The following is a 23,978-nucleotide window of genomic DNA, read 5'->3' as shown; positions in this document are numbered from 1 at the left end:
ATTTGATCATAGTACCACGTTAACGTGGTTTAGAAATACTTCGTTTTAAGATTACTAGTGGTTCACCGAGGTTTCCGTAGTGTAGTGGCTATCACGTCCGCCTCACACGCGGAAGGTCGCCGGTTCGAGCCCGGCCGGAAATATTCTTTTTCATTTCTTTATTTGATTTCTGCAGTTTTTTTTTTATAATTCTACGTCTCGATTTCTTTATGGACTGTTTTATGGCAATGAAAATATACTCAAGTAATAGTAATTTTGTCAAGTAAATTAATCACAATTGAGAGATTTCAAAATAAAATAGAAGATATTTCTGCGCCATTTCAATTATTTAGTGGTTATTTTTCTTTTGTAATCTCATGACAATAGTAATATAAGACTCTGTTTTCATGTAACAATCGGGAGATTAGCCCAAATGGTAGAGCGCCCGCTTTGCATTTGATTTAATATTATTTGGCAAGTTATTTTCTTCCAAATTTTACAAATAGTAGTAAGTCTTTTTAATTGCTGCGTTCGACGAAGTGAAATGCAAAGCTAATTTTGACCTGTGGCTTTTCAGAGTTGGTGTTCCTGTGCACGGTTATAGGCCGACAAAACACGTTCCTGTAAGGACACCAAAATGGCCACCCCGCTTGATTTTTGCAGGGCCATGTCACGGCCAGTAAACGGGTACCGTTTAATGCTAAGACATGTGATAAGACATGTGGCGAACATGTGAGTATGTGAGCAGGCCATGTGAACTCGTCTTTCCGATGGATCTTTCTTTGACTTCTTTCCATTCAGTCGCCGTACGCTTCGCTATTATGTGCTCTCAGCGTTAGATTTTGGCGAATTTAAACGCTTCGACGGTTGCATTTATCGAAATCTGAGGGAATTGTCCTTGTTTATTAACACTGACCACTTGGCTATGGGATGATGACCGTTGGAACAGCTACATTTTGATTGCATTTGTTGATTAGTTCCAGTCGCAACAGATAGCTCAGTCTTTATCCGGTCGAAATTTTATTGTTTGGAATCGGTGGAAAAGTACTCTGAAGACAAGACCCATAAGACTACTTTATTCATCAGGGGAAATACTCGAATTAGTCGCACGGAGTTTGTTTACGATAAACGACCACGCGAAACGAGCACGCGATTGCAAATGCTAGCTTAGAATAATGTATGTAATTTAAATATTCTATGTAACGTGATAGTCTACAGAAACTGGCAGCGTCACGCAACGTATCAACAAATCGTGACCTCTTCACTAGTATGGACTTTGACACTATGCATATCTGACTGTAAAACCTCGATTGCTGGTGAAAAAGTTGAATTTCAGCCAGTGAAATCATTTATTTACGGTATATATATATCTAATCGAATTCGCAAAAACATGCCCGCTTTAACTCAAAGACAGTCCCAGCCGTCAGATGTCCTCTGACCACCCCCCTGGCTGCGAGATTGGCCAATCACGCATGCACGTGGCATGGGCCACTCCAGCAGGGTGCCATGTCAACATAGAAGCCTCAAGCAAGGTCAAACAACTGAGTAAAATACCCAGAAACACAGTCAACATCAAGCTTATTTAACACTGAAAACTCAAATTGTAGCTAGTTTGGAGTGGCAGTAAAAGACACCCTCCCCTGCCCCCTGCTTTTGACAGCTGGCCCCCAGCAAGCCACCAGCAGATAGGCCAGTCATTGGGCCATGTGCCCAGCCTAGCCTTGACGGAGCACACCCCCCCCCCCCCCCGCCCCCTGTGTTAAGGGTTGCTGCCTTAGCCTGGATTCGGGCTTCGCCCGAATTCAGGCGAAAACCTAGCGGGCTTAGATATATTCAAGTGAGAGCGGCGAACGCATTCTCATAATCTCTGATTACTACTAGTTTTAAATTAGTTGATGTGGTGTATTTCAATCTCTTTTTTCATTTTTGGTAAAACTTGACGAAAACTGGTAACCTGGCTTTCAAAATAGCCTTGCAATACCAAAGGCATCTGTACAATGGGGGATTAGCTCAAATGGTAGAGCGCACGCTTAGCAAGCGGGAAATACCGGGATCGATACCCGGATTCTCCAAAATCAAGATTTTTGCTACCCATGTTAACATTTTTTTGGTCTTTTCTTTTCTGTTTGCAGTTCTTTTTTCCTCATTTATCTGCTCTTAAAACGCAGGTAGTGTGCCATGACTTCCTGCACAAAATCACTGTATTACTCATCATCAGTATTCACTGTTTTAGGATTCTCCACTGTCATTCGGATTCTCCAATTTTTTATTATAGATTTGTCGTTGGATATTTGTTTATTATTGTTATATTTTAAAACGTACATTAAAATTTTCTGTAGGAAACCGTGAACCCACTATACTCTCAATGTTGAGCAGATTTTCATTGAAAATATATTTATTGAATGCGATCATTATTTTGTTAAATATTTAAGAAGAGCTGGCTCACTGGTGGCGGAACCCAAGTAAGGCTTCTTCGGCACAAAGTGTCATGGCGTCAGTAACAGCGCACCAAAATCCACAATGGAAAAAATGGTGGCTTTACATTTTACGACAATGGATGGCGTACCTGGATTATCAAAGTATTGCAACCTTTGTCGCTGAATTACATTAATTCTGTACGCTAGGTTTAAAGCTTTAGGAAGTTTTCTGCGCGTTTTTGATGAGCGTCTCTTGGGGATTTTGACGCTAAGAATTATTGGTAAATGCAGCAGTCGCCATCTTCTTGCCCACAGTGGATGTTTTGGGATAATTTTTAGATGGGTTTTCTGATCGCGACATCAACATGAACCCACAAGGTTATAGCTTAAATTTCATCGTGTTTAGTAAGTAATTATTATTATTATTATTATTATTGTTATTGTTATTATTACTTTTAAAAGAAACAAACTAAAACACATTATATCTAATGTAGGGCGTCGTAGCTCAGTTGGTTAGAGCGGCTGTCTTGTAAACAGAAGGTCATGGGATCAAATCCCATCGGCGCCTTTGAGATGTCGCACTTTTTAATTCTCATTACGTTTGCTCATCGAAGCTTCACATTTTGTATTGCTGGTTTTCAGTGTCACGCAATTCAAAATAGATCAAAATAAAAAAACAAAACCGGTCAATAGATAAAGTCCAGAATCTGGGAAATAAAAGAAGGTAAATATGCAAAGACTCTCGCCAAAATTCTGGTCACAGCAATTTTTCTTATGCGAGATATGCGAAGAAATTTTTTACCCAAATTTACAGAGATTTGTATGGAGACGCCATGCTGGTGCCCATCCATATGGGCACCAACATGGCGGCCAGAAACCACCAGAAACATCTGTCACTGAGTTTTGATACAAAAATGTGAGTTTGTCCCTCGAGAAACTCTAAAACATTAAAATAATACTTTTTCTCAGACATGAACTATTCAGATAGCCAAGTTCCCCGAAATAAGTCACTTTTTTAACCATTATGACAGCTCTCTAGGCCGTCATGTAAATGCCGCGTCACGCAAAAGCTTAGAAATTCAAGCGTAGTGTATCACAAAACCAAGAACCCATTCGGAGCGAAAATTTGTATGAATATTAGTTTTCAGCTGCTCTTATACATCATTAAAGTAAAATCTCAGGAAGATCAATAGTTTCGTTGTTTGAATTTTAGTGACGTCATGTGAAAACCAGCTATAGCTGGGAATTTTTGTATGGTTGTGTTATCCATTGGATTTACTTTTAAGTTCCAGGCATGAGTCGACTGAAAAATTATTTGACGGTACATTTAAAGCGGCGCGGTGGCCTCATGGTTAGTGCGCTCGTCTCCGGATCGAGCGCTCCGGGTTCGAGCCCTGGCCGGGGACATTGTGTTGTGTTCTTGGGCAAGACACTTTACTCTCATAGTGCCTCTCTCCACCCAGGTGTATAAATAGGTACTGGCAAACTTAATGCTGGGGGTAACCCTGCGATGGACTAGCATCCCATCCAGGGGGGAGTAGAAATACTCGTAGTCGCCTCATGCTACAGAAACCGCTACTTGGCTTGCATGCAGACTTTACCTTTTTACCTTAGTAAGTAATGACTATTCATTCATTCATTCCAGATTCTTAGCAAAGCTGTCGTTGCCTTCAGTTAATTTTCAATCTTTTAATTTCTGCTCTGGAAACAGAGTGTGAGGAGAGTAACACGTGCTGTCATCATGCGCAGCTTTTTGCTTCACTAATAGGACAACCAAGTACAACTCTATCAGCATGTTTATGCTACTTTTTTTTAAAAGCAGTTTAAAAACTCCCTTTTCTGTTTTGATAAGGACTGCACGCAAACAATAGCAAGCCAAATTTGTGTTTCTCTTTTTGCTTTCTTTGCGCGGGAAATGTTTCTTTGCTCATTTAAAAAAGGCATTTCCAGGGCAGCAGATATTTATTAAAACATGTTCAAAGAAGGCTCTGTATATGGTAAACAAATCAAAGGGAGAGTTTCACAGTTCAACGCAAGCCCTAGCTTTTGCGTAAGATTGAAATATCTTTTTCGCTTACTTTCTTCGCTTTTCCTCTTTCGCTCGTTCGTTCAGTTCTTTACATGCAATAAGCCAGTGATAAAAAATGCCAAAGAAATCGATGCTGTTACGACTTGAAAAATATTTTGACAAAATAGTAAACATGGGGCCTATCCGGGAGTCGAACCCGGGACCTCTCGCACCCGAAGCGAGAATCATACCACTAGACCAACAGGCCAGACTACTACAAATTACGATAAATTTGGTTTAAAACACGTTAATTTACCAGTACGTTACTACCTTCAAGTAGGGTAACATCAAGAAAGTTAAAGTGTGAGAATTTCTGGATCAACTTATGAATTTTGTCCTTATATTTTGTTGCTTCTTCTTTCTTTCTTTTTTAATCAAAGCAACGTGCAAATAAAAAACAAAACAAAAAAAAACAAGGCAGGTACTGCATAGGCCGGAATTATTGGGATTTTTACGCTACCGTACGAAACATGTTTCATGTATTATATAGCATATAAGTTTCTGAATTTGTAATTTCTAACCAATCAAATTCAACAGTACCACTATTTAACCGTAGAATCTTCTGTTCTAAGCGCAAAATAGGTCGGTGAGTTTACTTCTGTTCAAAAACAGAAATCAGAAACAAATCAGTAGATAGTATTATCTCAGCTGGCTTACTTAAGCAAGAAGATGGTCCGTGTGAGGGTCGAACTCACGACCTTGGCGTCATCAGCACCAAGCTCTTTATTCTCGTTGCTGTCTTAATTAGTATAAGCTGTAATACGAAAGGTTGGGTACAGTGAGATTGAGAAACCGCTTAAGAATTTGGCATCATGAGCTTCTGGGTAATTAGTTCAAATGGTAGAGCGTCCGCTTAGCATAAGGGAGGTACCGGGATTGATACCCGGATTCTCCAGGTTGTTTTTTCCTTCAAAATCATTATTTTCCCAGATTCAACAACTCTTTCTTATGTAACAAGAAGATCTGTTAGATCTTATAACCGCGCTTTTAAAATTTAACTGTTTGCTTAGCACTACCGTCGGAACGCAGTGCACATTCCAAAGCAGTCATTGATGATTCTTTTCTTATTGTAGACATCACATCACTTGATCAACACAAACTGTGTTATTGCATCATCAGTGGTAGCCATTGAGAAATCTCCGATGACGTAATGGTCTTAATCTTTGTAGAACTTTCTTCGGGATATGTATGGGCATGAGCGATATGAATGACACGATAACAACACTATTAACAACAGCTTTCTTTCTTAAAAGTCATGATCAAATTTAATTGGTGTTTTCCACGAGTAAAGGGCTAGCAAAGTAGTCACACAAGTCATATAATTTAATAATAAAACTCTATCCCGACCGATGTGTCGATTTTGGTCACTCCAGTGACCACAGATTGAAAACGTGACAGAAAATTGGCGTTACTTTCGATTCTCACAAATTTGGACAGTGGGATGATCTCATCATTAGCCAATTATAGGCCATCTTTCAGCTCTTTTCCTCATATCCCCCCTCGGGAGAATTTTGTCAAGTTAGCTAATTTAGTATGCAAGCCACCGTAATGGCGGTCACCGTCGACGAAATGTTTATTTGCTCAAAATTGGGGCAAAATCTTTCGGAGCTGGAAATCAGGACATTTGTAAGGATACAGAAAGTAATTTGGGGCCGGTTGCTGGCTTCTAAGGCTGAATTTATCCAGAAGTAAGCTGTATTTTCGTTTTCGTGCCGAAAGCCGTGCGATGAAATGTTATCGGCTTGTTCTGCCGTCTTGTTCTGTTTTTCTCTTGGTCTTTCTTGTAGCCCGCCGAGGCCAGTCTTTCGTCTAAATCAGTTGAAAAAAGTTCGAAAAAGATGTTCCCATTCAAGTTTAAGCTCTCAGGCGATAATTCTGGAGATTTCTGGCCGAAACGTTCGGCTTTGTTATGTTCGTGTTTTTCGGTTGCTATGGGCGACCGTTGCTTCCTTTGTTAGGTCAAGTCTGGGGAGTGAGGTCACAAAAAAATTCCAATTAATTCTGGTTTTGTTCGATTTCGCTGAAATTTTAACACGATAAAGCTGGATTGTTAACGAATAGATTTACCGCCTGCCGATGTGTGGTAGCTATTAACGCTGAAGTGTTATATCGCTTCGAAGTCAGGGTTTTGAAGAGATTTTTTTGCAACGTGTGGGTTCGGCGTGATTTTGTAATCGGAGGTTTTTGTTGACCCCGAAGGAAAAAATATCCGGAAAAGGTCATTTCATCGACGATTCAAAGGAATATAAATATGTGTATGTTCCGAGCTAAATTTCTGCTGAAAAAATATAATTTTTGACGAACGCTGGGTTTTTAATCTTTTCCCGCGAAAGTCAGTATCGGAGATGAGATTTATTAATGTTTCAACAGCTTTTGGCGAGTAAACATCACAGGTTGCGTGACTGAAAATTTGGCCGAGTGGAAGCCTGGGTCTGGTCGCAGACAAATCTGCGAAAAAAAAAAAAAAACACAGATAAACCATGAACCGCGCTCGGCCCATGGCCGCGCGGTTAAATACGGGTGTATGTTTGCAATTAAAAAGTATCACCTTTGGCAGAACCTTAGTCGGACCAATGTGGTGTTTGGCTTTTGCTTACATAGGAAAAAAATAAAATCGTGATTCTAGCGGAACACAACATCAGTGAATTAAAGCGTCTGCATGAATTAAATAATAAAATAGCTTTACTTTCTGTCCATCATCATTAAATAGGAACTGAACCGAAAAGACCTAAAACTCGGTATAAATTTGTTAAGAACAGCATATAATAGTAGGCTGAACCTTAGGCCATTTTAGAATCAATGGCAATCTATAACATCAGTCAGTAATTACATTTACCTTTCATGTATGAAGCAGCAGATGGCAGTCTGAACACAACACTGATTCTCGCACGTGGATTAAATGCTCTGTTTGTTTTAATCTTTCGTGCTATGAAATAAATACTAAGTGATTACGATCGGCGCATTTTCAATTAATTTCCTCTCCCACGAGAAAGCAAAATTAATATAAAAACTGCCATCGCTGTACCAACTACCGAGCTGGATTAAAAAGTTTCACAAGATTTCATTGTTAAACAATTTCATTCTCCGAAGAACGATTCAATTTTTTAAAATTGCGTTTGCTGTCATTTTTAGACAAAAAAATTGATTACTGCTTTGCATTAAAGGTTGATTGCTTTTATGATACCTTTCAGGAAGGCTTACTTTAATTTATTACAAGCCATTTGCTTTGGCACAAACTTCAACGTTCAACAGATCTTCAATCGCTACCAAGTAACGAATCTGAGAAAGAGAATGTCTTTAAACATTTCAGGGAATTCTACAACGAACGGGACAATAGTGGAGTTGGTAAAGAAAGACTCAAATGGAAAACTTTATCTTACGATCGACAAATTATTGATTTGTTTGTCAGCGTCAGTAATTATCGGAGTTGGAATCGCTGAAAATATTTCAGTCCTGTTAACAATCAAGAGAACCCAGTCGCTTCAAACCGCTCAGAATTATTTATTGGCAAATCTAGCGGCTGCCGATGTTACAAGTCTCCTGTTTTGTGGTTTTTGCCTCATCCCAATGATTAGGGTCCTTCCAGATGGAGCTGTTGGAACTGTTCTCTGTATGTTCTTTGTCGGCTTCAACGTTCCTCTGACTGCTACGGTTGTCTCGGTATTCACGCTTACAATCCTAGCAATAGAACGTTATAACGCAGTAGTAAGACCATTACGGATGTTGCAGCTTACGAGACTGAGAAACGGTTCGATACGCGATTATTGGCACATGGATGGCCTCCGTTGCCTTAAACACACCATTGTTTGTGTACAAACAATACGGTCAGAACGCAGCGTTAACTCACATTATCTTCTACATAATTTTTGTTTTCGTTCTTCCTATTCTCATTATCAGCTTTTGCTACAGTAAACTTGTGAAATCGCTCAATCACAGAAGTGCGGTTACACCTGACAGTAATATCCCAGAAAAAGAACTCATGCGACAACGAAAACAACTCTTGAAGATGTCACTGACAGTTACTTTTGTTTTCGGGGCGTGTGTTTTACCTACCAGTGTTGTTACTGCCCTTCGCTATTTTCGGCTGGTAAGCCAAACCGTGCGGGCTTTTGGGCTATTGCTGCTTTTTATAAGTTCTGTGGTAAATCCATTCATTTATGCATTTCACAGCTCAAATTATCGACGCGCTTTTTAAAACATTACTCAAATGTAAATAGACGACCTGGATTACATTGGTCCCGTTAGTCCAGCGACATTTCTTTGTTCGACTTGTCTCGTTTGATGAGTTTACATTTCTTTCCTCTTTCGTTGCTGTACGAGTAGTTCGCTCGACGTTGGGGGGCTGGGGGTGGGGGCGGATAACTACGATGGACTAGCATCCCATCCATGGGACAGAAAAATACTCTCAGTTGTTTAATACAACGGAGACTGGGATAAGCTCTGCCGCAGGCGCTCTACCATTTGAGCTAATTCCCCAAAGCGTAAGCATATACAAGTTGCTATAACTATTGAAAAACCAATGTTTGAGGTATGACCTGGTAATTAGTTTTAAGCTTTTTTCTAAACAATTTACTTAGGATTTCATTTTAGAAAAACATAATTTAATAAAATATGTTGCTTTTCAATCTAGTTCCTTGTTATTTAGAACATGAGCTACGGATATTGACGAGACATTATTGGAAAGCATATGAGAAACAACTGCCAATAAATAATTTCGGCATAACTATATTTCAACAAAAATGTCCTCATCATTTGAGAAAGCACGTTAACAATATATACATACATCTTAAAGAATAAAACCAAATCAGTTTGAACAAAGCCAATGAGCGGGTGCTGTTCCTCATTAGGCCAAACTTTTGATAACGTTCTTGTACAAAGGCGGTAATACTTTAAAAAAACGGCACCGAGGTTAATTTGTCTGGTCCATTAGCTCAGTCGGTAGAGCTTGGTGCTGATAACGCCAAGGTCGTGAGTTCGACCCTCACACGGACAAAATTGTCCTTTTAAGTAAACCAGCTGGAAAATACCATTTTAAGATTTCTAGCTGACTGTACTCTGATTTCTCTTTTCCTTTATTTTTTTTCATTAGTTAATTCCCCCTGATCAGTTCAAAACAAGACGACTAGATCAAAATTACTTTAGTTTAATGTTTTCCCAGAGGTCGTTGGAAATGTTTCCCGGCCTACAGAAGGACTTGGTTAAGTCATATTTTAATCTAGAAGGGCTTCGTAGTAGTCGCTTGGAATTGTCTGCGCAAAAATGAAAGTGATTCTTTAAAGAAGAAAGGTATACCGTTGTTTCATATGGCCGTTGTGGCGTCACAAAAACCATCGTAAAATTGTCTGTTTGTTTATGATGTTGTTTTCATTGACAAAAGAGTATTAAAAAAGGCCTGTCCGGGAACGGAACCCGGGACCTCTAACACTAAAGCGAGAATCATACCACTAGACCAACAGGCCACACGTGGTTGGACATCATTTGACAAAGGTCTTAATCTACCTTTTTCTGTTGAACTGGTACTGTAACACCTGTTATGTGTTGTCTCATTGGCCAAGATATTTACTATCCAAATCTTCCGGGTTTTCACTTTTCGTGTCTTTCTAGCATGATACAATGTAGCAGAAATCTTACACAAGTTAAAATTTCATCCACAAAAATTAATTTGATGAAAATTGTACAAAATCCTTCGAAGGAAGTCTCCGTGGCGCAACCGGTTACCGCGTTCGGCTATTAACCGAAAGATTGGTGGTTCAAGCCCATCCAGGGACGGCTCTTTTTGTTTTGGTAAGTATTTTCTATATAGTTTATTCCATTCATCCATCCTGTTTGCATAATTTTTAATTGTAGTACTCGTAAGTAGATCTTCTCAAGTAAATAGGCACTGTGCGGATGTGATGCGAATAAACCGTTATTATCGTGATTTCTGATCTCATCAGATAGGAGGCCGACAGTGGAAATGCGACAGGAGCAGTTTTTATTGACTTATCAAAGGCATTCGATACCATCAGTCATTCCGTTTTATCGAGTAAACTGTCCCGTTATGGAGTATATAATATGGAACTGTCATGGTTTACTGATTATTTATTCCATCGCAAGCAGATCGTTCAATTTCATGGTGTGCTTTCTGAACCAAATCCAATTAACACTGGAGTTCCTCAAGGAAGTATTCTTCGGCCCCTCCTTTTTCTCATCCTCTTTAATGATGTGCACAGTCCCCTGCGTCATTGTAAGATTATCACTTACGCTGACGATACGGTGATTTTTACATCCTCAAGTGATATCGATGCGATACAAAGCAGCCTTTCACAGGACTTAGATAATCTCTCTAACTGGTTTCGTGATAATGAACTTACTTTTAATCTGAAGAAAGGAAAATCTGAGGTGATGCTGTTTGGTACCGGTAAGCGGTTGAATCTGTTTCAAGGCTGTCAAGTCAAGCTCTCAGTCAACGGTTTTCCCATCAACACCACTGCATGTTATAAGTACCTCGGCGTGCATCTGGACCCGACACTTAATTTTGGAACTCATTTTCAAAAAATTTACAAGAAGGCAGCAGGAAGAGTGAACCTCTTACGGCGCATCCGTTCCAGTATTGATACTTTTACTGCCCAACGAATTTACCAATCGATGATTATGCCAATATTTACGTATTGCGGCTATACTAGTCTTGGATGGTCAGAGTCCCGCAAACGCATGATCCGGTCCATTGAGACGCGAAGCCTCGAAATCATTTCCCCAAAATGCAGTTCGCAGAACTGTGATCTTCGATTTTTAACTGTTGATAGCTTTTCACAAAAAAGAGCGTGCTGCTTTGTATTTGACTGCCTTAATGGAACTGCATGCTTTCTATTTAAAGACTATTTTCACCGATTACATCATAACGCTTTAAACACTAGAAACAATGGGAAAACAGCAAAACTACCAAAAGTCAGACTGGATTTTGTGCGCCATAGCTTTTATTTTTTAGGTGCCTCGATAATTAATTTATTGCCTTTAAGTTTAAGAAACATTAATGCTAGAGTTTTATTTAGGAAAGCCTTGGACGATTATTTCTTGTTATTCCTATTGTATTTTTAACGGTTTTTAATATGTATCTTATTTTATATATCTTGATAATTCTTGTTTATTAGATTTTAATTCTTAGCAGGACCCCGTTGATAACAGTACTTTGTACTGAAGGGTTATCTTGAGGAAACATTTTTTTCATTTTTTTATTTGACTTTGGCAGTGTTTTTATGATTGCATGCTCGATTTCTTTATGAACTGTTTTATGGCATCTTGTATTTTGAGGGTGAAAATATACAAATAAGAGTAATTTTGACAAGTAACTTAACGATAATTGAGAGATGTGAAAATATAATGGCGGACTGTGCTGCATCAGTTAAATCATTTAGTAGTTATTTTTCTGTTGTAATAATATGACAATAGCTTGTACCATATATGCTAAATATGTTCAAACATTCTTCCAAAAATAGTAATTTATTTTATCTAAAACTCTGTTTTTTTTTCATGTAACAATCGGGGGATTAGCTCAAATAGTAGAACGCCCGCTTTGCATGCGGGAGGTACCGAGATCGATACGATAATGTTATTTTACTCCAAAAGACAAAATTTAGACCAAGAGTGACTTTTTAATATTATTTGGCAACTTATTTTCTTCAAAATTTTACAAATAGCATTAAGTATTTTTAAATGTTCTAAATTCTTTAATGTGGTGTATTTAAATCTCCTTTAAATCTATGGTCCGTTAGCTCAGTCGGCAGAGCGTGGTGCTGATAACGCCAAGGTCGTAAGTTTGACCCTCACACGGACCAATATTTCCTTTGACTAAATCAACGGGAAAATACTATCTTAAGATTTTTATCTGATTTATCTGATTTCTCTTTTCCTAATTCTTGACCTTTATTTCAATTAAAAACCTGTTTTTATATATTTGTTTTGATCGCTACAAAACAAAAGGACTAGATCAAATTTACCTTTGTCTATAATGTTACTACATGTAGCTGAAAACCCGGGGAGGGGGGTACTTTAGGATTTTCTGGGCAGGGATGTTCCGCTGGGACCCCAGTTTATAATATCCAGTAGTGTTTTATGATAGTCATCTATCGACGCTGTTGAGGCCGAGTTGCAAAAATTTAAACTTGCCGATTTTATTTTTTTATATTTATAAGTGGCAATTCCTGGTTTCCTTAGTTTAGATAAAATCTTCAACCAACTGGTCAGTTTCGTGAATAATGATACTCTATTCTAGACCCAAACGCTCTGATTTATATACACTATGCTAGAGTAAACTGCTTGAAAACCATACCCTTTACTGCGGCACTTACCTATATAGCCCATATCCGCCAGTATTTTCCCCCACCCCGGGGGGCTGGAGAGTACCGGTTTGAAAAATATGGATGCCAACAGAAACACTTGATTAAGTCATATTCTAATATAAAGAGGCTTCATTGTGGTCGGTTAGAATTGTTTGCACAAAAATGAAAGAAATTTGTTTTTAAAGGGGGAAGGTAATTCACTGTTTCATATGGCATTCGTGACGTCACATAAGCCATCGTAGCTTGTTTCGTTTTGATGTCGTGTTTATCATAAAAGAGTATTAAAAGGGCCTCTCCGGGAGTCGAGCCCAGGACCTATCGCACGCTAAGCGAGAATCATGCTCCTAGACCAACAGGCCAAACGTGGTTGAATATTCATTTGAAAAAGGTCTTAACCTACTTCTCTCTATTAAACTGGTACTATATAACACCAGTTATTTGTTGGCTTATTGACTAAGACAGTTACTATCCAACTTCCCTGGTTTTTCGCTTTTCATGTCATTCGAGCAAGATACAATAATGTAGCAGAAACCTTACGCAAGTTAAAATTTCATCCACACAATTTAACTTGATGAAAATCGTACAAACACCGTCCATGTAAGTCTCCGTGGCGCAATCGGTTAGCGCGTTCGGCTGTTAACCGAAAGGTTGGTGGTTCAAGCCCACCCGGGGACGATTCTTTCTGTTTTGATAATTGTTTTCTGTATAGTTAGCGTCAAGAGTCTATCCTGTTAGCGCAATCTTTAGCTGCATTCCATGTTAGTAGGTCTTGTCAAACAAACAGCCACTACGCGGATGTGATGTGAATAAACCGTTATTATCGCGATCGTTACCATTATTGGTTTTTTGACGGTTGAAGCAAATTAGGCTGTAATTTTTCATAAAAGGGTACAAATTTGTCCATATCTGACCAATCCAATTAGTACTATAATTTGTGCATTCAATATTGCGTCTTTACTCTTCAAATGTTTGTCTTATTAACGTAATCACATCACCTTTATTACCGCCGCGTGCATTAATCGCCTGCTCCCGTGACTAGAAGTTGAAGGACTTGAACATAAGCATACTTTTTGTGATATATTAAAACGTTGCTTTATAAACAGCATACCTTGCCCCTAGACAATCGTTTAGTTCTTAATTAAGGATATCTGAGACATTTGACGGCTAATATTGGCTTGCTCATTTGACGGTTGTCGATAAAAATATTGCGGTTTTCCCTATTACCTACATCAATCAATCAATAAAACACAACTTTCCACTTGTAAATGGGGCACTGGTTGCTGCACTGGATTAGCTGTACCTGGTTAGCCCAGCATCAAGTAAGGAACAGCCCCCGTTTATTGATAACTTCAGATAAGCTTAGATAGTGTACGTTATATGAAACTGAACAAATACATTCAAAACTAGTGTGCCTGCTGCCCGCCAAGAAAAACCCCCTTTTCTTTAGGAGGAGCGCTAGTCTAGAATGATTCCCCAAGTAAAATCCTGCCAACACACGATCTCGGTTCTGATGTTGCCATGACAACTGCCAAATGTCCGGCGAACCGTGAAAACGTAAATTTGTTGCTATTCTACGAACCGCAGCAAATAGCAAGCTTTGACGGTTGACGGTTAATGTTTTGGCCATTTGACCGTTAACCCCATTGAGATCCTCTGCCTAACGCTAAAACAAGGATAACATCGTTTTTGAAAAACTTTAATATTGAGCATCGTGAGAAGCAGGCAAATGTTCAACTGTTTGCTGTACTTCGTAGACTTATTTTTTCTGTCTTCCTGATCAAAAAACTAGAAACTACCAGTTCCTGATTGGCACACCACTGAGTATGGCAGCTTTCATTCGTAAACGGTTTCAGTAGTGTAGTGGTTATCACGTCCGCTTTACACGCGGAAGGTCACCAGTTCGAGCCCAGCCGGAAACACATGATTGTTTTTCCTATGAGGCTAAATCTTGCTACCCAACTCTAGCCAACTCTTACAAAATTTTGAGTCAGTAAAAAGAAAACAAAAGAAAAAGAAACGAAAGGTGTCGACGTAACTGAGCTCCATTAATCCTTTATCCTTTAGCAACTTCATATTAGGATCCATACCTTAAATAACGCTATCGAGCTATGATCTTAATCAAGCTTATGTTATTGATTGTTAGTGGGTTGGTAACCAGAAATGTACGAGTTTAGTCGGAGAAACCAAAAATCTATTCGAAATTAGTTGACGGTTGATTACAATTTTTGTGTTAAATGTTAATTTACTCTTTTGTATTCTCCAACGACAAAACCATCGTTTTAAACTTTTCTATTCTTTTTGTTGTGTGTTGTTTTTTTATTAAATACTACTGCCTTTGTACAAGAACGTTGTCAAAAGTTTGGCCTAATGAGGAACAGCACCCGTTTATTGGCTTTGTTTAAACTGATTTGGTCTTATTCTTTAAGATGTATGTATATATTGTTAACGTGCTTTCTCAAATGATGAGGACATTTTTGTTGAAATATAGTTATCCCAAAATTATTTATTAGAAGTTGTTTCCCATTTATTTTCTAATCATGTCTCGTCAATATCAGTAGCTTATGTTCTAAATAACAAGGAACTAGAATGAAAAGCAACATATTAAATTATCTGTTTTTCTAAAATGAAATTCTAAGTACATTTAGAAAAAAAATAAAACAAATCACCAAGTCATGCCTCTAACATTGTTTTTTCAATAGTTATAGTATTTTGTATATTGAACCAAATGCTTACGGTTTGGGGAATAAGCTCAAATGGTAGGGCGCCCGCTTAGCATGGGGGAGTTACCGGGATCGATACCCGGATTCTCCAGCAGTCTTTACTTTACTAGCTAATATGCAGCTTTACTTTTTTTTGAAGGCAGATTTTTTTCGGACCATTGTTGTACAAGTAAAGGTTTGTAAACTTTTTATTTGGATAATTTTCTCTGGCTATCAGAGAAGATGAGAATACTCCTATTAAAAAATTTTCCGCTGTCGCTCTAAAACTACGTGGACTTCAATCGACCAGCGGTAAACAAGCAATACCCAGAGCACCTTTCGGTATATTTGTCGCGCGGTACTCTTTTACGCTTTGTAGCGCAACTTTTCTCAAAACAGCTGTATGACACAGATATCACAAAGATTCTTTGAAGAATTACTCTTTCCTTTGCGACTTGCTTTATTGTAACCTGGCAGTTAAAGGTTGAATTTCATCTTTTAGAACTGAAATTGACGCCCTCCTTTGGCACGGAATGGTAAGGAAAGGTTAAATGGTCGCACCCGGGCCTTGCTAGCCCACACACTGCAGATCTAATCTAGTCTCCGTTGTATTAAACAACTGAGAGTATTTTTCTTTTCCATGGATGGGATGCTAGTCCATCGTAGTTATCCGCCCACACTCCCAGCCCCCCACCGTGGAGCGAACTACTTTTACAGCAATGAAAAAAGAAAGAAATATAAATTCATCAAACGAGACAAGTCGACCAAAGAAATGTCGCTGAACTAACGGGACAAATGTAATCCAGGGCGTCTATTTACATTTAAGTAATTTTGTGAAAGCGCTTTATACTCTGATAAAACATCGGTTTTTGACCAATCAGAGCGTGCGCAGGGTCCTATCTATATCATAATGGTCATTTATTCGCCATATAATTCTTGAAATTTTCCACGCGACTCTTGCGTAGATCTTAAAAGTAAATCCATCGGATAACACAACCAAAAAAATTCCCAGTGGTACAACATGTGAAGCTTCGTTGAGCAATTTTCGAAAGTAATAAAAAATTAAAAAGTGCAATATTTGTAAGGCACCGATGGGATTTGAACCCATGACCTCCTGTTTACTAGACAGGCGCTCTAAGCAACTGAGCTACGGCGCCCTACATTAGATAACCTCGTGTATTATTGTTTACTTGTTTATTTTTTAAAAATAAAAAGAAAAAAAATTATAAAGAAAAAAACATTGTTAATACATATAGTACTAAGTTGGTGACATGTCCATTTCACGCTTGGTAATTTCCAGCAGTATTAAGATAGCTCAATACCTCTTAGGGTGTTCAGCCTCAAAAGGTCCACAGCGGGAGCTTTCGTGTTTCCTTTCAGCGTATTGAGCCAAAAAAATATGACAGGAGATAATGTGTTGTTTTAGAATTGGTACTTCTTAGGGGTCCCTCGGGGACCACCTGGGCTTTGATTGGGCGTTTGAAAGGCGGGCTCCGAAAAGTTCCAGAGGTCAAATTCTTAAAATAAAAAGATACCAGAAAGGGTTAATTCCTAGGGTTGGTATGGGAGATGGACGCTCCGGGTCATGAGCTCCTGATCTTGCTTTATTGACGGGACGCAGAAAAATAATCAGCGGAGTTGGACTGGTAACTACGCGACTACACAGAACAATAACCATAATAACAAATGTTTGCCAGGGAACATACTTCATCAAAGGTGTTCTTCATTGGGGCCCTACAACTGTTCTCAGATAAGTCTACACATTGTGCAACAACATTTACACAAATCTCAACATGGAAAAACATAGTATTAATTCCAAGTTTGAAGTGAACTATTCTCTGCCAAATATTGTTTAAGTGGGCCCAACTTAGTCAACTTGTGAGGTTCCTTAAAGAACAAGTTCGCATTTAGCGACTATAGTTTCACGTGCCTTGCAGCTGCAAGATGGCAGGATTCGATGTCCCGTGGAGAGAAATCTCGAATGTTTTTTTTAACTGCCGGCTTCCTACCTTTTTTTTAACTTTCTATCTTTATTGCTAGCAAATATCATTTTTTTTTTTTGTTTTCTTTAACTTCCTAGCTTGATTTTCTGTTTATTTTTGGACAATGTGGAGATAATTGTAAATAAAATCTGTTTCTGGAAAGAAAAGTAGGGGTCAGCAAGCTCGTTAAATCCAAGCAAAGCTATAGCAGTGGCCATCTGCCTTATCATTGTTCATTCTAGTACTTAGCGCGCGCACTTGATACATGACGTGGCTCTCTCTTTATCCTCTCCTGATACCGGCGAAATGTTTAAGCAATCTGCCAAAATACTCTTCACCCTCAAAGATGTTCTCATCATGCTATACGATAATAGGGGTTAAGGTTATGGATTGCTTGTAATGGAATGGTCAATGTCATCATCTCTCTTTTTCGCCAAGTCTTATTAGCAAAACGTATAAAAGAAATTGATTAATTACTCCATTTAAAATACCCTGGAGAAAAACAAAAACAATTGAAAAGTTTAAAACGATGGTTTTGTCGTTGGAGAATACAAAAGTTGAAATTGACTAAAATTGCAATCAACCGTCAATTAATTGCGAATAGATTCTTGGTTTCTCCAACTAAAACTCGTACATTTCTGGTTACCAACCCACTAACAATCAATAACATAAGCTTTGTTAAGATCATAGCTCGATAGCATTATTTAAGTTATCGATCTTAATATGAAGTTGCTAAGAGATGAAAGATCAATGGAGCTGAGTTACGTCGACACCTTTCGTTTTTTTTTCCTTTTGTTTTGTTTTTGCTGACTCAAAATTTTGTAAGTGGTGGGTAGCAAGATTTAGTCTCATAGGAAGAACAATCATGTGTTTCCGGCTGGGCTCGAACCGGCGACCTTCCGCGTGTAAAGCGGACGTGATAACACTACGGAAACCGGTTACGAATGAAAGCTGCCATACTCAGTGGTGTGCCAATCAGGAACTGGTAGTTTCTAGTTTTTTGATCAGGAAGACAGAAAAAATAAGGCTACGAAGTACAGCAAACAGTTGAACATTTACCTACTTCTGACGATGCTCAAAATTGAAGTTTTTCAAAAACAACGCTATCCTGGTTTTAGCGTTAGGCAGTGGATCTCAATGGGGTTAACCGTCAAATGGCCAAAACATTAACCGTCAACCGTCAAAACCGCAATATTTTTACCGTCAACCGTCAAATGAGCAAGCCAATATTAGCCGTCAAATGTCTCAGATATCCTTAATTAAGAACTAAACGATTGTCTAGGGGCAAGGTATGCTGTTTATAAAGCAACGTTTTAATATATCACAAAAAGTATGCTTATGTTCAAGTCCTTCAACTTCTAGTCACGGGAGCAGGCGACTAATGCACGCGGCGGTAATAAAGGTGATATAATTACGTTAATAAGACAAACATTTGAAGAGTAAAGACGCAATATTGAATGCACAAATTATAGTACTAATTGGATTGGTCAAATATGGACAAATTTGTACCCTTTTATGAAAAATTACAGCCTAATTTGCTTCAACCGTCAAAAAACCAATAATGGTAACGATCGCGATAATAACGGTTTATTTACATCACATCCGCGCAGTGGCTGTTTGAGAAGACCTACTAACATGGAATGCAGGTAAAAATTACGCTAACAGGATGGACTCTTGACGCTAACTATACAGAAAACAATTATCAAAAAAAAGAATCGTCCCCGGGTGGGCTTGAACCACCAACCTTTCGGTTAATAGCCGAACGCGCTAACCGATTGCGCCACGGAGACTTACATGGACGGTGTTTGTACGATTTTCATCAAGTTAAATTGTGTGGATGAAATTTTAACTCGCGTAAGGTTTCTGCTACATTATTGTATCTTGCTCGAATGACATGAAAAGCGAAAAACCAGGGAAGTTGGATAGTAACTGTCTTAGTCAATAAGCCAACAAATAACTGGTGTTATATAGTACCAGTTTAATAGAGAGAAGTAGGTTAAGACCTTTTTCAAATGAATATTCAACCACGTTTGGCCTGTTGGTCTAGGAGCATGATTCTCGCTTAGGGTGCGATAGGTCCTGGGCTCGACTCCCGGAGAGGCCCTTTTAATACTCTTTTATTGATAAACACGACATCAAAACGAAACAAGCTACGATGGCTTATGTGACGTCACGAATGCCATATGAAACAGTGAATTACCTTCCCCCTTTAAAAACAAATTTCTTTCATTTTTGTGCAAACAATTCTAACTGACCACAATGAAGCCTCTTTATATTAGAATATGACTTAATCAAGTGTTTCTGTTGGCATCCATATTTTTCAAACCGGTACTCTCCAGCCCCCCGGGGTGGGGGGAAAATACTGGCGGATATGGGCTATATAGGTAAGTGCCGCAGTAAAGGGTATGGTTTTCAAGCAGTTTACTCTAGCATAGTGTATATAAATCAGAGCGTTTGGGTCTAGAATAGAGTATCATTATTCACGAAACTGACCAGTTGGTTGAAGATTTTATCTAGCCTAAGGAAACCAGGAATTGCCACTCATAAATATAAAAAAATAAAATCGGCAAGTTTAAATTTTTGCAACTCGGACCCAACAGCGTCGATAGATGACTATCATAAAACACCACTGGATATTTTTAAATGGGGTCCCAGCGGAACATCCCTGCGCAGAAAATTCTAAAGTACCCCCGTCCCCGGGTTTTCAGCTACATGTAGTAACATTATATATAGACAAAGGTAAATTTAATCTAGTCCTTTTGTTTTGTAGCGATCAAAACAAATATATAAAAACAGGTTTTTAATTGAAATAAAGGTCAAGAATTAGGAAAAGAGAAATCAGATAAATCAGATAAAAATCTCAAGATAGTATCTTCCAGTTGATTTAGTTAAAAGGAATATTGGTCCGTGTGAGGGTCAAACTTACGACCTTGGCGTTATCAACACCACGCTCTGCCGACTGAGCTAACGGACCAGACACATTTACCTCAGTGCCGTCTTTTATTAAGTTATACTGCCTTTGTACAAGACATTTACCATAAGTTTGGTCCGGTGAGATATAGCAAACGCTCAGTGGTGTCAGTTATTTTAATAGTCCATTGGGCGGTGGCCAGCAGATTATTGCTTCTATGAGATACTTTAAGAGGCGCCCTCTGTAAATTTCAACTATGGCCATTTGGACCAGAAAAAATCAAATTTCTCAAACTTCCTGAGATGAATGGTCTAGATAAGTGATTCACAAAAATATAACTATCAGTTCAATTTGATTCGTATTTTAGCGCTGGGGCCAACATCTTGGCTTTGCCCCTCTGAGAGGGCTTTCAGCGGCCATTTTAGGGCACATTTTTAACAATTTGCCATACAAACAAAACGATATAAATCCGGGTAAAAACCCTTTATTCCAGACAAGCAAATGTTTCTTGTTACACTGAAGTAAACTAAAGTAATTTTGATCTAGTCCTCTTGTTTTTAACTGATCAGGGGAAATTAACTAATGAAAAAAAATAAAGGAGAAGAGAAATCAGAGTACAGTCAGTTAGAAATCTTAAAAGTGCATTTTCCAGCTGGTTTACTTAAAAGGAAAAGTTGGTCCGTGTGAGGGTCGAACTCACGACCTTGGCGTTATCAGCACCACGCTCTGCCGACTGAGCTAACGGACCAGACAAATTAACCTCGGTGCCGTTTTTTTAAGTATTACTGCCTTTGTACAAGAACTTTATCAGAAGTTTGGCCTTATGAAGAACAGCATTGGCTTTGTTCAAACTGATTTGGTTTTATTCTTTAAGATGTATGTATATATTGTTAACGAGCTTTCTCAAATGCATGATGAGGACATTTATGTTGAAAGATAGTTATCCCGAAATTATTTATTGGCAGCTGTTTCTCATATACCTTCCAGTAATGTCTCATCAGTATCAGTAGCTTATGTTCTAAATAACAAGGAACTAGAATAAAAAGCAACATATTTTATTAAATGATCTGTTTTTCTAAAATGAAATTCTAAGTAATTTTTTTAGAAAAAAGCTTAAAACTAATTACCAGGTCATGCCTCAAACATTGGTTTTTCAATAGTTATAGCAACTTGTATATGCTTACGCTTTGGGGAATTAGCTCAAATGGTAAAGCGCCCGCTTAGCATGCGGGAGGTACCGGGATCGATACCCAATCTTTATATTATTAGCTAATATGCAGCTTTTATTCTTTTTGAAGACAGATGTTTTTCCGACCATTGTTGAACAAATAACGGTTTGTAAACTTTTTATTTGGATAATTTTCTCTAGCTATCAGAGAAGATGGGAATACTCCTATTAATGAATTTTCCGCTGTCCCTCTGAAACAACGTGGATTTCAATCGACCAGCGGTAAAGCAACAATACCCGAAACACCTTTCGGTATTGGCGCGGGGTACGCTTTCAGTTACGCTTTTGTAACGCAACCTTTCTCATAACAGCCTTATAACGCAGATAACACAAAGATTCTTTGAAAAATTACTCTTGCCTTTACGACTCGCTTTATTGAAATCTGGAAGTTAAAGCTTGAATTTCATCTTTTAGAAGTGAAATTGCCGGCCTCCTTTGACACTGGATGGTAAGGAAACGTTAAATGGTCGCACCTGCGCCTTGCTAGCCCCCACACGGCAGAGCTTATCCCAGTCTCCCTTGAATTAAACAACTGAGAGTATTTTTCTGTCCATGGATGGGATGCTAGTCCATCGTAGTTATCCGCCCTCACACCCAGCCTCCCATCGTGGAGCGAACTACTCTTACAGCAATGAAAGAAGAAAGAAATGTAAACTCATCAAACGAGACAAGTCGAACAAAGAAATGTCGCTGAACTTACGCGACAAATGTAATCCAGGGCGTCTATTTACATTTGAGTAATGTTTTAAAAGCGCGTCGATAATTTGAGCTGTGAAATGCATAAATGAATGGATTTACCACAGAACTTATAAAAAGGAGCAATAGCCTAAAAGCCCGCACGGTTTGGCTTACCATCCGAAAATAGCGAAGGGCAGTAACAACACTGGCAGGTGAAACACACGCTCCGGAAACAAAAGTAACTGTCAGCGACATCTTCAAGAGTTGTTTTCGTTGTCGCATGAGTTTTTTTTTCTGGGATATTGCTATCAGGTGTAACCGCACTTATGTGATTGAGCGATTTCACAAGTTTGCTGTAGCGAAAGCTAATAACGAGAAAAGGAAGAGTGAAAACAAAAATTATGTAGAAGATAATGTGAGTTAACTCTGCGTTCTGCCTGTACATCTGTCGGCAAGCTGCTGTCTTGAACTTGTAGTTTGTGTACACAAACAACGGTGTGTTTAAGGCAACGGACGCCATCCATGTGCCAATAATCGCGTATCGAACCGTTTCTCTCGTAAGCTGCAACATCCGTAGAGATCTTACTACTGCGTTATAACGTTCTATTGCTAGGATTGTAAGCGTGAATACCGAGACAATCGTAGCATTCAGAGGAACGTTGAAGCCGACAGAGAACATACAGAGAACAGTTCCAACAGCTTCATCTGGAAGGACCCTAATCATTGGGATGAGGCAAAAACCACAAAACAGGAGACTTGTAACATCGGCAGCCGCTAGATTTGCCAATAAATAATTCTGAGCGGTTTGAAGCGACTGGGAAACAGGACTGAAATATTTCCAGCGATTCCAACTCCGATAACTACTGACGCTGACAAACAAATCAATAACTTGTCGATCGTAAGATAAAGTTTTCCATTTGAGGCTTTCTTAACCAACTCCAGTATTGTCTCGTTCGTTGTAGAATTCCCTGAAATGTTTAAAGACATTCTCTTTTTCAGATTCGTTACTTGGTAGCGATCTGTTGAACGTTGAAGTTTGTGCCAAAGCAAATGGCTTGTAACCAGTTAAAGTAAGCCTTCCTGAAAGATGTTATCAAAGCAATTGACCTTTAATGCAAAGGGCTAATCAATTTTGTTGTCTATAAATGACAGCAAACGCAATTAAAAAAAATTGCATCGTTCTTCGGAGAATGAAATTGATTAACAATGAAATCTTGTGAAACTTTTTAATCCAGCTCGGTAGTTGGTACAGCGATGGCAGTTTTTATATTAATTTTGCTTTCTCGTGGGAGAGGAAATTAATTGAAAATGCGCCGATCGTAATCACTTAGTATTTATTTCATAGCGGGAAAGATTAAAACAAACAGAGCATTTAATCCACGTGCGAGAATCAGTTTTGTGTAAATGTAATTACCGACTGATGTTATAGATCGCCATCGATTTGAAAGTAGCGTAAGGTTCAGCCTACTACTATATGCTGTTCTTAACAAATTTATACCGAGTTTTAGGGCTTTTCGGTTTGGTTCCTATTTAATGATGATGGACAGAAAGTAAAGCTATTTTATTATTTTATTCACGCAGACGCTTTAATTCACTGAGGTTATGTTCCGCTAGAATCAAGATTTTAATTTTTTGCTATGTAAGCAAAAGCCAAAGACCACACAGGTCCGACTGAGGTTCTCCCAAAGGTAATACTTT

At 38.6% G+C, this 23,978-nt stretch overlaps 8 non-coding genes across 8 annotated transcripts; 4 read left to right on the top strand and 4 right to left on the bottom strand.

The window, feature by feature from the left end:
* The first annotated feature begins 70 nt into the window (after positions 1-70).
* On the top strand, positions 71-143 carry Trnav-cac (transfer RNA valine (anticodon CAC)). Its single transcript has one exon. It is a non-coding gene; the product is annotated as a tRNA-Val (tRNA).
* Positions 144-2,890: 2,747 nt separating this feature from the next.
* Trnat-ugu (transfer RNA threonine (anticodon UGU)) lies at positions 2,891-2,964 on the top strand. Its single transcript has one exon. It is a non-coding gene; the product is annotated as a tRNA-Thr (tRNA).
* A 1,636-nt stretch (positions 2,965-4,600) lies between these two features.
* On the bottom strand, positions 4,601-4,672 carry Trnap-cgg (transfer RNA proline (anticodon CGG)). Its single transcript has one exon. It is a non-coding gene; the product is annotated as a tRNA-Pro (tRNA).
* A 5,487-nt stretch (positions 4,673-10,159) lies between these two features.
* Trnan-auu (transfer RNA asparagine (anticodon AUU)) lies at positions 10,160-10,233 on the top strand. The gene has a single exon. It is a non-coding gene; the product is annotated as a tRNA-Asn (tRNA).
* A 3,150-nt stretch (positions 10,234-13,383) lies between these two features.
* On the top strand, positions 13,384-13,457 carry Trnan-guu (transfer RNA asparagine (anticodon GUU)). Its single transcript has one exon. It is a non-coding gene; the product is annotated as a tRNA-Asn (tRNA).
* A 3,107-nt stretch (positions 13,458-16,564) lies between these two features.
* Positions 16,565-16,638, bottom strand: Trnat-agu (transfer RNA threonine (anticodon AGU)). Its single transcript has one exon. It is a non-coding gene; the product is annotated as a tRNA-Thr (tRNA).
* Positions 16,639-19,179: 2,541 nt separating this feature from the next.
* Positions 19,180-19,253, bottom strand: Trnan-auu (transfer RNA asparagine (anticodon AUU)). The gene has a single exon. It is a non-coding gene; the product is annotated as a tRNA-Asn (tRNA).
* A 1,796-nt stretch (positions 19,254-21,049) lies between these two features.
* Positions 21,050-21,122, bottom strand: Trnai-gau (transfer RNA isoleucine (anticodon GAU)). The gene has a single exon. It is a non-coding gene; the product is annotated as a tRNA-Ile (tRNA).
* Between the last annotated feature and the right edge of the window lie 2,856 nt (positions 21,123-23,978).

This window comes from Orbicella faveolata, unplaced genomic scaffold (assembly GCF_042242905.1).
Source record: "Orbicella faveolata isolate gen_17 unplaced genomic scaffold, um_ofav_v1 contig_35, whole genome shotgun sequence".
Lineage (NCBI taxonomy): Eukaryota > Metazoa > Cnidaria > Anthozoa > Scleractinia > Merulinidae > Orbicella > Orbicella faveolata.
This window is presented reverse-complemented; position numbering and strand designations above follow the sequence as displayed.